This window comes from Artibeus jamaicensis, unplaced genomic scaffold (assembly GCF_021234435.1).
Source record: "Artibeus jamaicensis isolate MK-2021 breed Jamaican fruit bat unplaced genomic scaffold, CSHL_Jam_final scaffold_369, whole genome shotgun sequence".
In the NCBI taxonomy this organism is placed as follows: Eukaryota; Metazoa; Chordata; class Mammalia; order Chiroptera; family Phyllostomidae; genus Artibeus; species Artibeus jamaicensis.
Window position 1 is genome coordinate 34,469,241 of NW_026522042.1, and position 12,581 is coordinate 34,481,821.

The 12,581-nt window shown below is 52.5% G+C and overlaps 1 protein-coding gene across 1 annotated transcript in view; it reads left to right on the forward strand.

The window, feature by feature from the left end:
• The first annotated feature begins 4,168 nt into the window (after window positions 1-4,168).
• TPPP (tubulin polymerization promoting protein) overlaps window positions 4,169-12,581 on the forward strand; it is a 30,454-nt gene continuing 22,041 nt past the window's right edge. The window contains exon 1 of the mRNA XM_037137379.2: window positions 4,169-4,241. The gene's annotated coding sequence lies outside the window, so the exon portion shown is untranslated. The remainder of the gene's footprint in view (window positions 4,242-12,581) is intronic.

Consider the following 12,581-nt stretch of genomic DNA (forward strand, 5'->3'; position numbering starts at 1 on the left):
TCTCTCATAAAAGAAAGAAAATATATGAATATTATCCAGGTCCTTCCCATCCCCACCTCCCAGACACCAGAGCCCAGAAGGGGCACCCTGGACCTGCTCTCAGACCCCTGGGCTTGCACCGGCCCCCACGCTCTCTAAGAGAGCCATTAAGAGGCGGAACCAGAGCTGCTCCTCTTTTTTGGCTACGTGTGATTTTTAATGAACTCTGCATTTACTCAGTTTTGAAGCCATATTTAATTTTATTTTTTTAAGATTTCACCTATGTTTACTTACCAAACATATATATGAAGCATTATTATGTTCAGAGTACCATGTTGGACACTATTATTTCACATGAAATTAAGAGCATGGTAAGATACTTTCAGATTTGTGCAAGCATTTGTTGTTAAAAATCCTTGTCAGAATAAGGATTAACCTTTATTTCTTGATCTATAGAAGTTGAGAGTTGAGGCTCTTTAATGCAGTTCCATAGGTGACAAACAGTTACCTGAGATAAAACTTGCTGGTGACAAAAACTAGAACCCAAGGCTCCTAACTTCCAAGCCAATGTTTTACTGTGCTCTCCTATTAAGTTTTGTTATTTTAATACATTTCCTTGGAAATAAATCTTATATGCCCTGGTTCTCAACCAGTGTATTTAATAACTGTTTTTCTACAGATGAATGAAATCAAAGAGAAGGTTAAAATATTCATAGTTATATGAAAAACATACTGAATTATATTCAAGATGGGAAAGATGACTATAAGAAGGTAAGTTAAAACTTATTTCTTTATATTTTTATTTCTTGTGCTTAACGTACTTTCTTTCTTGTAGCAAAAAGAAACTGAATTTCATAAAGCAGGAGCTCAACTAAGCAAAAGCAAGCAGCACCACGAAAAGGTAAATAAGGAAACGAAGTCACGAGAGGAGATGTTGGTACACGAAGGGCAGCTCTTTTTTGTTCAAGGCTTATGGTGACTTATGGATTGCTCAGACCAATAACCTTTTTAAAAATTTTTTACTTTTATTTCCAGTAGACCCATGGAAGGTACATTTGGAAAGACATGGTTTTCTAAACCTGTCTGCATTATTCAAGGAAGACAGTGAATTCAGAATAGACTTGGTACAGTGTTTTCACTCTCGTTCATTGGTAATGTTGACAAGTTTATGAGTTCAAGTAAAGGAACTTCAGCATTCTTTAGAAAGTTTTATGGGAAATAATAAAAATTGTAATGGCAATAAACTTGAAATCAGTCTTGGTAATTTTAAATCTTTGGCCCTTGGGAGGCTGTTTCAGTGGATGGCTGGCAGGGAGCCTGGGGGGGTCCTTCCCCTGCTGCTGCCCCCTGAGCCACCTGATGCTTGGGGCTCCTTCGTGCTCCCAATTGTGTGACACGAAAGCTGCTCAGGGAGCCAGGGTGTGCAGCGAGGGACCTGGAGATGTGTACTGGAGACTGGTGTACTGGCTGCGAGGCTGAGATGATCACCGCTGGGAGATGCAGGAAGAGCATCTGACAAGTGCGACAGTCCACCAGAACCCCAGAATGTGACTTCATGTGCAGATACAATTAGGGACCTCAACATGAGGTCATCCTCAATTATCTGGGTGGCCCTAAATCCAGTGAGAGTGTTGTTATAAGAGACACGGGGAGGAAGACGAATGGGCATGTAGGGGGGCATGTGAAGCTGAAGAGGTTGGAGTGACACAGCCACAAGCCCAGGGACACCTGGAGCACCAGGAGCTTGAGAAGGCAGAAAGTCCACCCCCCCTCCCCCCCCCCGAGCCTTTGGAGGGAGGGTGGCCTGCTGGCACATTAACTAGGCCCCAGAACTGAGAGGATTTCTGTCGTTTAAGCTGCCAGTGTGTGGCCCTGTTCCCTGGGCCCCGGGAAACACACAGTGTCCTTCCTACAAATGTAGATCACTCCAGCTCACAGGCAAAGCCTCTGTGACCACCCCCTTACCCCCTCCCACAGGGCCAACTGTGAGTGGGGGTTTTAATAACGGGAGGGTAGATGGACGCTGGCCAGGTCTCAGAGGTGAGGTCAAGGGCCAGGGTGCAGTGTCCAGCAGGAAGGGCCCTCTGACTCCTGAGCCTGGAGTCATGCAATTCCATCATGAAGTGGGACTTTCCCAGCTCGGTAAGACCTTATGCCACTATTCAGGGATCTTCTAAGTGCGGACTGAGCTGACTTCCTGTTAAGAAACAGCACATCCATGAACTCAAACATCATTCATTCACAGATGATCGGGAAAGGCTTAGACAGCAGCAGCATCTCTGGCCACTGACAACCCAGAAGCAAAGCATCAGACCTGGAAAATGGGGGCGGCACCTGCCAGGCTGAGTCCACCCTTAACCTGGGTCAGGTGTGCCGACTGCTCACTCAGGACTCTGAGAGGCTGCCCTCCTTCTCCCCATATCTGGCCTCTGCTTCCCACTTGAACATTTTTGCTTCTGAAGCGTGCTGCTCACCTCCCACTGCCATTTTACCATTGTCCAAATCACTGCATTTACGACAGCACTTGTGCAGGTTTTGAAAACTGGAATTAAACAATCACCTGGCTAAGGCCAGTCAGTATGGGAACATACTAGTAGTGTTTTTCATTATTTTGTTTGCATTGCTTAGGGCTCTGTGGTCAGGAAGAAGGCACAGTCCAACTTCAGCCTAAATAGAACGAACCATGAGTTAGGAGAGTGGAGCCTAGGAAGGCACACTTGAGTTTCCCCTGCTCTTCCAAGTCTAAGTTTTCAGACTCGCCTGGTCTCTGGGTAGGAAGGAGCATGAGAAGCCCATCTCTGGGCTGGTTTTAAGTGGAAGTAGAAACCAGAGTGGTTGAGAGGGACACAGGACCACTGTGGGGATGGGGTGGGGGCTGCGCAGCAGCCTGTGGCTCCCTGAGCATCAGGAAAGCACCTTCTCTCACTCCATCTGATGGACAGCCAACACCCAGTACCCCTTCTCTGGCTCGACACCCCAACTTCCCCTGCTGGTCTTTGTCAGGCTCCCTGACCTGGCTGGAATCTGAGATGAGCCCGGAATCTGTGCTTCCACCTGCTGACGCATGCCTCAGGCACTTCGGATTCAGGTGAGGTGCTGGCAGTGGGACACACCTGGAGGATGTGTGTCAGTGGGGGGTCTTCAGCTGGGAGGCTGAGGACAGAACCTGGGGTGAGTTCCTTGGCTAGCTCCAAGGGAACCATAGCAGTGAAGCTGGAAGTGACCTCAAGCCACCCTCTCCCCAGAGGCTGAGCCTCCAATGGCCTGAGAAGACTTCCTTCACGAAGGGGTCCTGGACGACGAGAGGAGACCCCTGTACCTAAAGTCTCAGCACTCAAGCTAGTACCTCCCCATCATCCTGGCCCCAGAACCCTTCGGCTCAGCAACCTTCTCTTGAAGGCTGATACCACCCCTTCCCTCCGCAGAGCCGGCCAGGAGGGGCAGGGGCCGTGGGAAGGGCCAGGTGGGGAAGGGATCTGCTTCCTCGCCTGTGCTCCACCCAGGTCCTCGCCACACCCCCACCTCAGGACCCGCGACTGAGCGGGCGCGGCCCCACTGCCCGCCCCCCCCCCAGCCCCCGCGGCCTGCGCACATTCCGTGGAGTTTGAGCCTCCCACCACCCCGTCCCCTTCGTGGCCCTAGAGTCTCTGTGGAGAGGTCAGCGCTCTCCGCCGCCTCAACACGCAAGGCCCGTCTGCGCACCCATTCATCCTCCCTCTGCCACCCTCGTCCTCCCGCAGCCGGACTGGGGACGCGAAGACTTGACCCACCGTCCCTGGGGTCCCGGAGGGCCAGCTGCGGCCATACGGGCACTACCCCGTGAGGTTCCCACGGCCCTGCTCTTAGAGCCGGTGGATTTGGGGCCTGCGCGGAGACAGCCTTGTAAGGCAGAGGCGGCGCTGGGACCGGCCTCCGAGCGCCCTGCGCGCTCCCTAGGCTGGGAAGGACCAGGGGCGGGGCTGCGAGGAGCACCCGGGTGGGCTAGGGTGGGGGCCTGGGAGGGGCCGGAGGCGAGCACGGGTCAGCGGGGCCAGGGCCGGGGGCAGGCTGTGGTGGGGGCCCCTGGGGCGCGCGAGGCGCGCGGGTCTCGCGGGGCCGAAGGCCGTGGGGTCCAGCTGGGCGGGGCTGGGGGGGTGCGAGCGACCAGTGGGGGCGGGGCTGGGGCGGGGCCCTGGGCGGTGGCGGCGCGAGCGCACCGCCAGGCACTGGGTCGCGCGCGGCCGAGTCGCGGAGGCGCCGCCGCTGCAGTCTGCGTGTGCCAGGTAAGTGGCCGCGGGGCTCGGGCCCGGGGTACGGCGCAGACGATACTCCTCGAGGGTGCAGGGCCCCAGGCCCGCAGGTTCTCCTGCCACCTGCGCTCTAGTCTCGGGGCTGCCAGGTGGTCGGCGCTGCGTCGGGCGCGCGTTCGGCTACCCCGGGGGAAGCGGGACGGAGTGACCGGCGGTGCAAAGGACAGGTTTATAATTGGGCCCCAAGCGAGACGCTTTGCCTTTCTTCGCCTGGGTACCCTGGCAGTCCCTTCTTTCAGGGGCTGCGCGGAAGAGCCCCTCCCCAACTCTCCACCCTACCCCCGTCCTTCTCGTCCAGCTGCAGAAGCTCTGTTTATCGACGCGGGAGCCCCGGGGGCTGCTGCCCATGAGAGGGCGGGAAATTAGGACTAAAAGGGTTTGCAGTGAAGCCACTGTCCTACAACAGTACGAAACGGCCGTTCGTGTCCCAGGGCCCAGAATGAGGGTGATCGTGAGGACTGCGTTGCCCCTCTCAGGGTCCCAGCCCTTCTGGGTCCGGCACAAACGACACCATTATGTCCAGGGCAAAGTGTCAGGCCTACAGTCTGCAAATCGAAGATTCCCGAGGGGCGTTCTGTTTTCTTATCGCACAGAAGCGGCAATCAAGATAAAGCGGTTCACTGCGAGTGCATTTCCCACGCACCTATGGGGGCAGTGGCCGCCTTTGAGGGAGGGTCCTGAGAAACCCTTTATTCTGCGGTTTCAGTTTTGTACAGAAGCTTTGAGAGGCGGTGGGAGAAAAATTGATTCGCGCTTCCCTGTTGGGACTGCTATTTTGATAGGCGTTGTGTGTTCTCCGAGATCTGACACCTTTTAGGATGAGCCGGCGATGCTGTCATCCACCTGCGCATTTCATTGGCTGATTCCCCTGACATTTATTGGATACTTGTGGAGTCCCTGGGGGATGCTGATAAAAGGACCTAGCTCCCTAGGCTGCCGCCGCCTGCCTCCAGGCACGCCCCAAGGCCAACCTCTCAGAGAGGACTAGTGGGAGAAGGGGGGAGGTGCTCCTCAAAGCCCAGAGGAGCCCCTGGCCCCTAGGACCTGATCCGTAAACACTGACCTGAACTCTGAGTGCACTGGGATCACATCCGGGGATGAGGTGATTTGGCTGGGGAGGGAGAGCTTGGAACAGGCAGGAAATGGGGGGGGGGGGGGGGGCGGGTGATAGGCCCAGTGAGACAGGCCGCAAGGCTTCCTGGTGCCTTAAACTGGATTCCATGGTCCTGTCCCTGGTACCAGCCCCTGTTCCCATCATATGGTGGGAATCACAGGGCTCAGTGATGGGTGATGGGTGCCAGGTGAACTTCCTGGGATCTGGAGCTCTGCAAATGCATGCCACACGAGTGTTATGTGTGCTTGGCTTCCTCCGGAAAGGCCCTTTGGCCTTCATGGTTTCCAAAGGGATCTGACCATAATTTAAGGGCTACAATAAAAATTTTTTTCTCCACCTGTATGGAATGATGAGGTGATGGAGATTACAGGAAGCTGTGCTGATTGTATTCTTATCTCCCCTGCCTTGTTTGATTGAGCTTCCAGAATCCTTTCCAGTTGCAACAAAATAACTGTTTTAATTATGTACAAGGTTATAAACGCTAAGGGTGGAAAATGTGCAAATTCCATAAAGAAAATTAAAACCACTCATCACTGATGGAGGTTTAAGAAACATCTCTGAGCAGCCAAACAGTCCTGAGGGGCATGTCCTTGTGGCTTCGGGGGTGGGGGGAGCAGAGGAGGAGGGCAGTGCAGCCGCGCCCTGTGGAAGAGGCTGAGAAGTACGGGGAGTATCGAGGGGAACACTTTGTGAAGTGTGTGATTGTCTAACCACTATGCTGTACACGTGAAACCAGTACACAATAATATTGAAAGTAAACTGCTATCGAAAGATTTGTTTTTTAAAAAGGCTTCCTGGGAAGAGGCTGTGCTGACTTGAAGCCAGGTCTATATATAACTTGTGATGGTGCTGGTGAGGCTGGAGGAACCTGCACAAGAGATGCCTGAGGATCTTGGGCAAGGGGCCTGGCTGCCCTTGGGAGTATCGGGTCTTCCTCAGGCTGTGAGATCTGGGCCCTGAGGTCCTGTCCGGAAACCACTCCGGACCAAGGGAAGTTTGGGCATGGTGCCCAGCCCACCTGAGCCTCTAAACCCAGGACCAGGTAGATGCTGGGACTAGGCAGAACTGACACCCACCCAGATCCTACTGCTTAAGGTGTTTTCTGGGAAGGAAAAAGTAGGACTGCCTTCGTGAGGCCCACTGCATCGGGGGCTCCAGGTCCTATGTGCACCCCCTCCATGGTTCGCCCACCCCCTGGAGAGAGTAGTTTCCTCTGGGTGGGGATGTAACCACAGTGTCATGACCCACACGATCCCTAAGCCTCCCAGCTCCGCAGCTCCACAGCCTCTCCTGGGAAGCTTTCTGGACAGCTTTCAAGTGGCAGTTCCTGGCAATGGCTTTAATTAGCCTTGCTGGGTTCACAGGAGAGGGTGCAGGGCCTGTGACCCAGTGAGGCCCTCAAGAAGCTCATACGGGAGAAGGGCTGCTCCCCACAGCAACACACCATCTTGTCTCCAAATCTCAGTTTCGGGTATGAGAGTTTACAGTGGTAAGGCTGTTTTTCATTTCCATATTCCCTTTAGCTGCACAACAGCGTGTAGGAGCAGCTCAGTGTGATGGTGGTTGGCTCAGACATCCAAATGCAGGACCTTCTTTGGTGAAGAAATGCAGAAAGTCTTTCACAAAGTGTAAGACAATGATGGGTTTCTGACTTGTGCACCACACTAAAACGTCTTCTGCAACCCCTAATGCCCAGAGACTTCTTAGCCGTGGGAAGTGTGGGCTCATCCTCATAAGACCACGTTTATGCTGACTTTTTCTTTTTTAAATTAGGTTTGTGAAAGGGAAGGATGGGGCCTTGCCTTGTATTTAAGCCTAAAACTTAAAGCCACCAGACCCCCTTCTTGCTCTTCTGTCCCTTTATCCTGTGGCACAATGTCTCCGCCTGTCCCCAGGGGTCCCAAGTGGGATTTTCTTGGTGAGATAACTGGGGCACCCCGTGTGGGCTCCACGTGATCTCCCCTGCCCTGGGCCACTTTTCCTGAGATCTCATCCTGTAACCCTGTTGCACTCATTTGTTCAACAGATGTCTGAGCACCTGCCAGGTGCCAGGTGAGTCGGTGTGGCCTCCGCCCTGGGGAGCTCTCACTCTAGCTGGAATGTCACAAAACAGCCAGCGTCCTCTGGGTGACCTCATTTAGGCCTTACACATCCCCACTGTCTCCTCTCTTGGAGAGTGATGAGCCAGGCGGGCAGGTTGAGCTGCACTGTGGGGGTGTGCACGTGAGCCTAGAGTCAGTGTTAACTCAGATGCCCCCTCACATCTGATCTGAGCGAGCTCCCAGGAGGCTGCAGCCCTGCCTCGTGCACTGCCCCTAAGGAAGCATTTTTCACATACCGTGCGCGTCTCATGGTCCTCACCATGTTCTGATGACCCTCAGCCCCTCCGTGTCCCCCACCCTGCTCTAGTTTTCTAATGCTGTACCACAGCCCACCCAAAACCAGGAGTTAAGACAGTGGCAGCATTCTGTTTTCTTATGAATTTGTCACCCAGCAGGGCTTGGCAGGACTGAGGTCTCCGCTCCCTTGACCTTGGTGAGGTAGTTCACAGGCTGGGTGGACTGTCCAAGGTTCCTCTGCTCAGCGACCTATCTGGGTTGGTGGCTGGCTGCTACAGCATGGCCTCTTCCATCTCTTGTGGGATTTTTCTAGAATGCCAGCTTTGTGCTGTGTTTGAGCCACCTTTGCTTTTGCCTCACCTATTAATTCAGAACTCCCTGATCCAGGTCCCTAGAGAAAACCAGGGGAGAGGAGGCTCGCCCTTCATGCCGTGATTTCAGAAGTCAGCAGCTTCCTTGCCCCTGTGTCCTGTGATAAAGGCAGGTACTGAGGTGCCAAGGTTCCCAAGGAGGAGCCACAGGGTGGGAGAGGCATCAGGGCAGCAGGTGCTGGGAAATACAGTGTTCCCCTTCCTTGATGCTTCTGGGGGCCTCTTTCGGAGACCTGGTTGTCTCCCATGCCCTTGCCTTCAGCCTTTGACAGCTGCTGGGGACCTGCTCACACCTGCACAGCACAGAAAGTCTCTGAGTCCTGTGCTTCTCTTACCCCCATGGTCAGGCACCCACCTGGTTCTTCCTGGCTCTGGTCTTATCTCCTTGGCCAGTTGCTCTCATTTCCTGGCAGCAGGGCCCACCTCCAGGGAGAGATGGCCTCACTGGTCACCCTCCACCACACCCTGGTCCTGCTTCCTGTGGCTTGCCCGGGCACCACGCTGGGTATCCTCCTGGTCCAGACACTGTTTTCCCTGGCACCTGCACGTGCCTGGGGCTGAGTAGACACCCTGGCTGTCAGGTCTTCTCTGCTGGGGCCTTCTTCACCCTGGCTCTGTATTCTTTGAGCATCTTTGCTTTCTGCCTGAGTTGCCACACAGGTGACTCTTGCCTCCCCCCCAGGAACGCTGTGTACAGTGGGCTCATCTTCTGGAGTTTTGTCCATGAATTCCCATTTCCCACTCTGAGCCCCAGCCACCCCTTCTCCTAAGCGCCCAAACCTGACCCAGTTTTTCTTACAGGTGCCCTCAGCAGCATGGTTCGGTGCACTGAGCTCTCACAGGGGACTGTCCCCCTCTGCAAATCCAGCCCCACATGCCCATTTCCTTGTCCTCCGCCACACCCACCTCACTTCTGTGTGTGGCCTCGGTGCCGCCTGTGCTGCGCAGGGTCGGCTCCAAACCTCTGCCTGTGCGAGGGGCCGGCTAAGGGCAAAGTGGCACTGGAGGATGAAGGAACCCATCTGAGCCTCCCGTCCCAGCCCAGCCTTCCCTGTTGGACATGGTGCCTGCTCTCCTCTCCTGTTCCTTGGGAAGGAGATGTGCTGTTGCTGTGGTTTTGCCAGCCACTACTGTGGTTGTATTTGACCTTTAGGTCTAGGAAGCCAGAGAGCACACACTCACAGTGCTGGCTCATTTCAGTCCGTGCCATGTGAGCAGCCCATCCATGTGGTCCTGAGTGGGCAGTGGGGATGTGTGCCGGGCTGGGAGCCCACCACCATCACTTACCCACTGTGTGCCCGATGGGCATGGGGGACCTCCCTTTTCTGGCCATTGTGAACAAGGCTGGCAGAGCCTACCTGTAATGCCCTCTGCAGCACACATGCCTGGGTTTCTGTTGGTGACTGCTGACTGGAGAGTAGGCCCCTGGTTATCTAGATGTCCTGCTGCAGTTCCTGTTGCCAAGGCAGCTGGAACCGAGTGTCCCACGGTTCTCTGTCTCTCCTCACCCTGCAGCACGTGGCATCACCGCCCTTTTGGTTGTCAGCCAGTCTGGAGGGTGTGGTGGTATCTGCCTTGAGGTTTATTTGCACTTTCTGGGCAATGCACATCCCCGTGGAGCTGGGCATTGGATGTGCTATCACCGAATGTGAGGCCAAGTCCTCGCCATTGTCCTAGAGCCTTCTGTCTCTCTCTTGTTGATAAGCAGGGTCTCTCATGGGCTCTGGGTCGCGCCCGTGTTCATAATGAGTAACAGATTCCTCCTTCCCTGTGGCCTGCCTTTCACTCTGTAATATTTTTGTATGAACAGAAGTTCTCAGTTTTAACCTGGTGCCATCTGAATACCCAGTGATGCCTGTGTCCCGTGTAATGAATCTTCCCCTGCCCTGAGGACATCAGATGCTCTTGTGTGTTATCTCCCCACAGCCTCATTACCCTGCCTTCCCTGCTTCAACCTGCCATGAACCTGAGCTGATGGTGTTGGGAGCCAGGGTTCTTTTTTTCCCATGTGTCTATTCAGTCAACCATCTCCACTGACTGGAAACATTCAGTTTCCCCTTTTCCCCTCCCTGAAGGGCCACCTTTGTTGTACTGAATGTGTCAGTATATGCTTGGGTCTCGTGGGGCTTTATTCTGTCCCACTGGTTCCTTTCTCTTCTTGTGCTAGGAACACTGTTGTTAAGTGTGAGTTTTGTAGTGTTTTTTGGTAGGTACCCTTGATCAAATGAAGAAATTTCCTTTTTGCTCTAATTTGCTAAGAATTTGATGGTGAATAGATGCTGAACTCTGCCAAAAGCTTTTCCTGCAATTATTAAGATAATAATATGCTTTTTATCCTCTATTCTGTTAGTGTGATGGATTTTATTGATTGATGTTAACTCTAAACCATCCTTGCATTCCCAACATAAACCTGACTTGATTATAAGGTATTGATTCTTTTCATCTATTACTAGATTCAGTTTGTTAATATTCTGTTTAGTATTTTTGCATCTATATTCATAAGTGAGACTGGCATAATTATTCTTGTAACACCCTTATCAGGTTTTGGTACTGGGATTGTGTAAGATTGATGTTATTTATTTTTCAATGTAAGGTAGAATCTGCTGGCAAAGACATCCATGATGGGGTTTGTGTGTGTGTGTGTGTGTGAGAGAGAGAGAGAGAGAGAGAGAGAAAAGTTTAAAATAAGGATTCATGTCCTTAATCATTATAAAAATAATTCTGATAATGACAATATCTATTTTTTGTTACTTTTTAGCAAGGTGGCTTTTTTGTTTTGTTTTGAAGAATCTGTGTTTTTAGAAATTTAGATTATCAAATGTATTGGTGTAAAGTTGTTTATAATATTCTTTTATTATATTTTAACCTTTTAACATCTGTGGAAATTGTAGGGTATCCCCATTTTCCATTCCTGACATTGTATGTTTTGACCTTCTCTTTTTTTGATCACTATCCCCAGTATTTATCAACATAATTGGTGCTTTAAAGCAGTAACTTTTGGTATTGTTGGTCCTCTGTATTGTGGTTTTTTAATTGATTAATTCTTACGTTTATCTGTACTGTTTCCATTGTTTTTGTCCATGTGTATGTGTGTACACACCCCCACACGTTTCCACCACATTTAGCTGTTTTCTCTCAGGTACTTCCGATTCACGAGTTCTTTTTAATGCTGCGCTGGATCTGCTCTGCTGTGGAAACCCACCCACTGAGCTCTGAATTCTAGTTACTGTAATGTTTTCTGTTAGTTGTGTTTTTTACTGCTAGGATTTCTAACATGTTCTTTTTCAAGGTTGCTATCTACATTTTTATAATTTCCAGTTCTTTGCTGGGATTTCCCATCGTGTCCTTTTTCTCCTCTGTGCGTGGCACGTGCAGCCCCTTCTCTGCACACCCCTCGACTTGGCTGCTCGGTTACTTCACACTCAGTGTCTGACCAGGCGCCCATAAGTGGAACCTCCAGGTTGCTTCTATTGTCTGTTCTGCCAGTTCTTGGCACTTTCCCCCTTTCTGTGCCTGGTTATTTTTTACTGAGCACTAGATATTGTAATTGACATATGTTCCTAGAAATATGTTATGGTCTTGATGACAGTCTTTCTCTAGATAGTTATTTATTACGTGTGTCCTGCTGGCATTTTGGGGCACTAGCACTCCAGAGTCACCTGGATCCAAGTTGTGGGTTGAGGGGCTGAGTTGACTCAATCTGCCAGCTCACCCTCACTCCGAGCCCCCATCCCCTGCAGGACAGCCATGAAGCAAAGCAGCGTGCTGAGCCCGCAGAGTTCCCCCCTGCTCTCCCAGCACCAGCCAGTGCCCACAGGGGACCAGCTGAGTGCGCCTCTGCCTGTTCAGGGTTCTCCCTTTCCTGGGGCCTGGTTGCTTACTTTTCTCTCTCCTCTGAGCACGTGGGTGTTTGAGGCAGATGGGTTTCTAATTGTCCACTCTTCCTGACTGCCCTGTGGGTGGTGGGCTGGGCCTCCACCACAGCAAGTAGGAGGGCGGCATCTGCATTTTCAAGGCTCTCAGCCGGTTCTGATGGGTGGCCTGGCTGGAAACCCCTACACTGAGCCCCACGTGCTGTCTCTGTGCTGAGCAGCCTGGCCAGGTGGCAGAGGGCGTTTGCAGGTGCTGCCCACTTCTCCTCACGCTTGCTGCACGCCACGCCACGCCACGCCACGCCACGCTCCGGGCTCCTCCACAGGGTGAGCCCTCCTTAGTGCTCCAGTTTTCTTCCCGACTACAGTGCTCTGTCGGCTTCTTCCCACATCGGCTACTTTTTGGGGCAGGAGATCTTCGAGGACTGAAGGTACGACACACTGTGTGATCGCTGCGAACCAGACAGCCTGGTCAGTGGCCCTTTCCTGCAGGTCCCCTGGACTTTCTGGTCGCATTCTTGTTGTTCCCGTGGTCACCTCACCGCTTTGGCCTGAGTGAATCCCAGTTCTTTCTGACCTGCCCTCAGTCGCCATTCTTGTCGGTTTAGCCTTGGGCA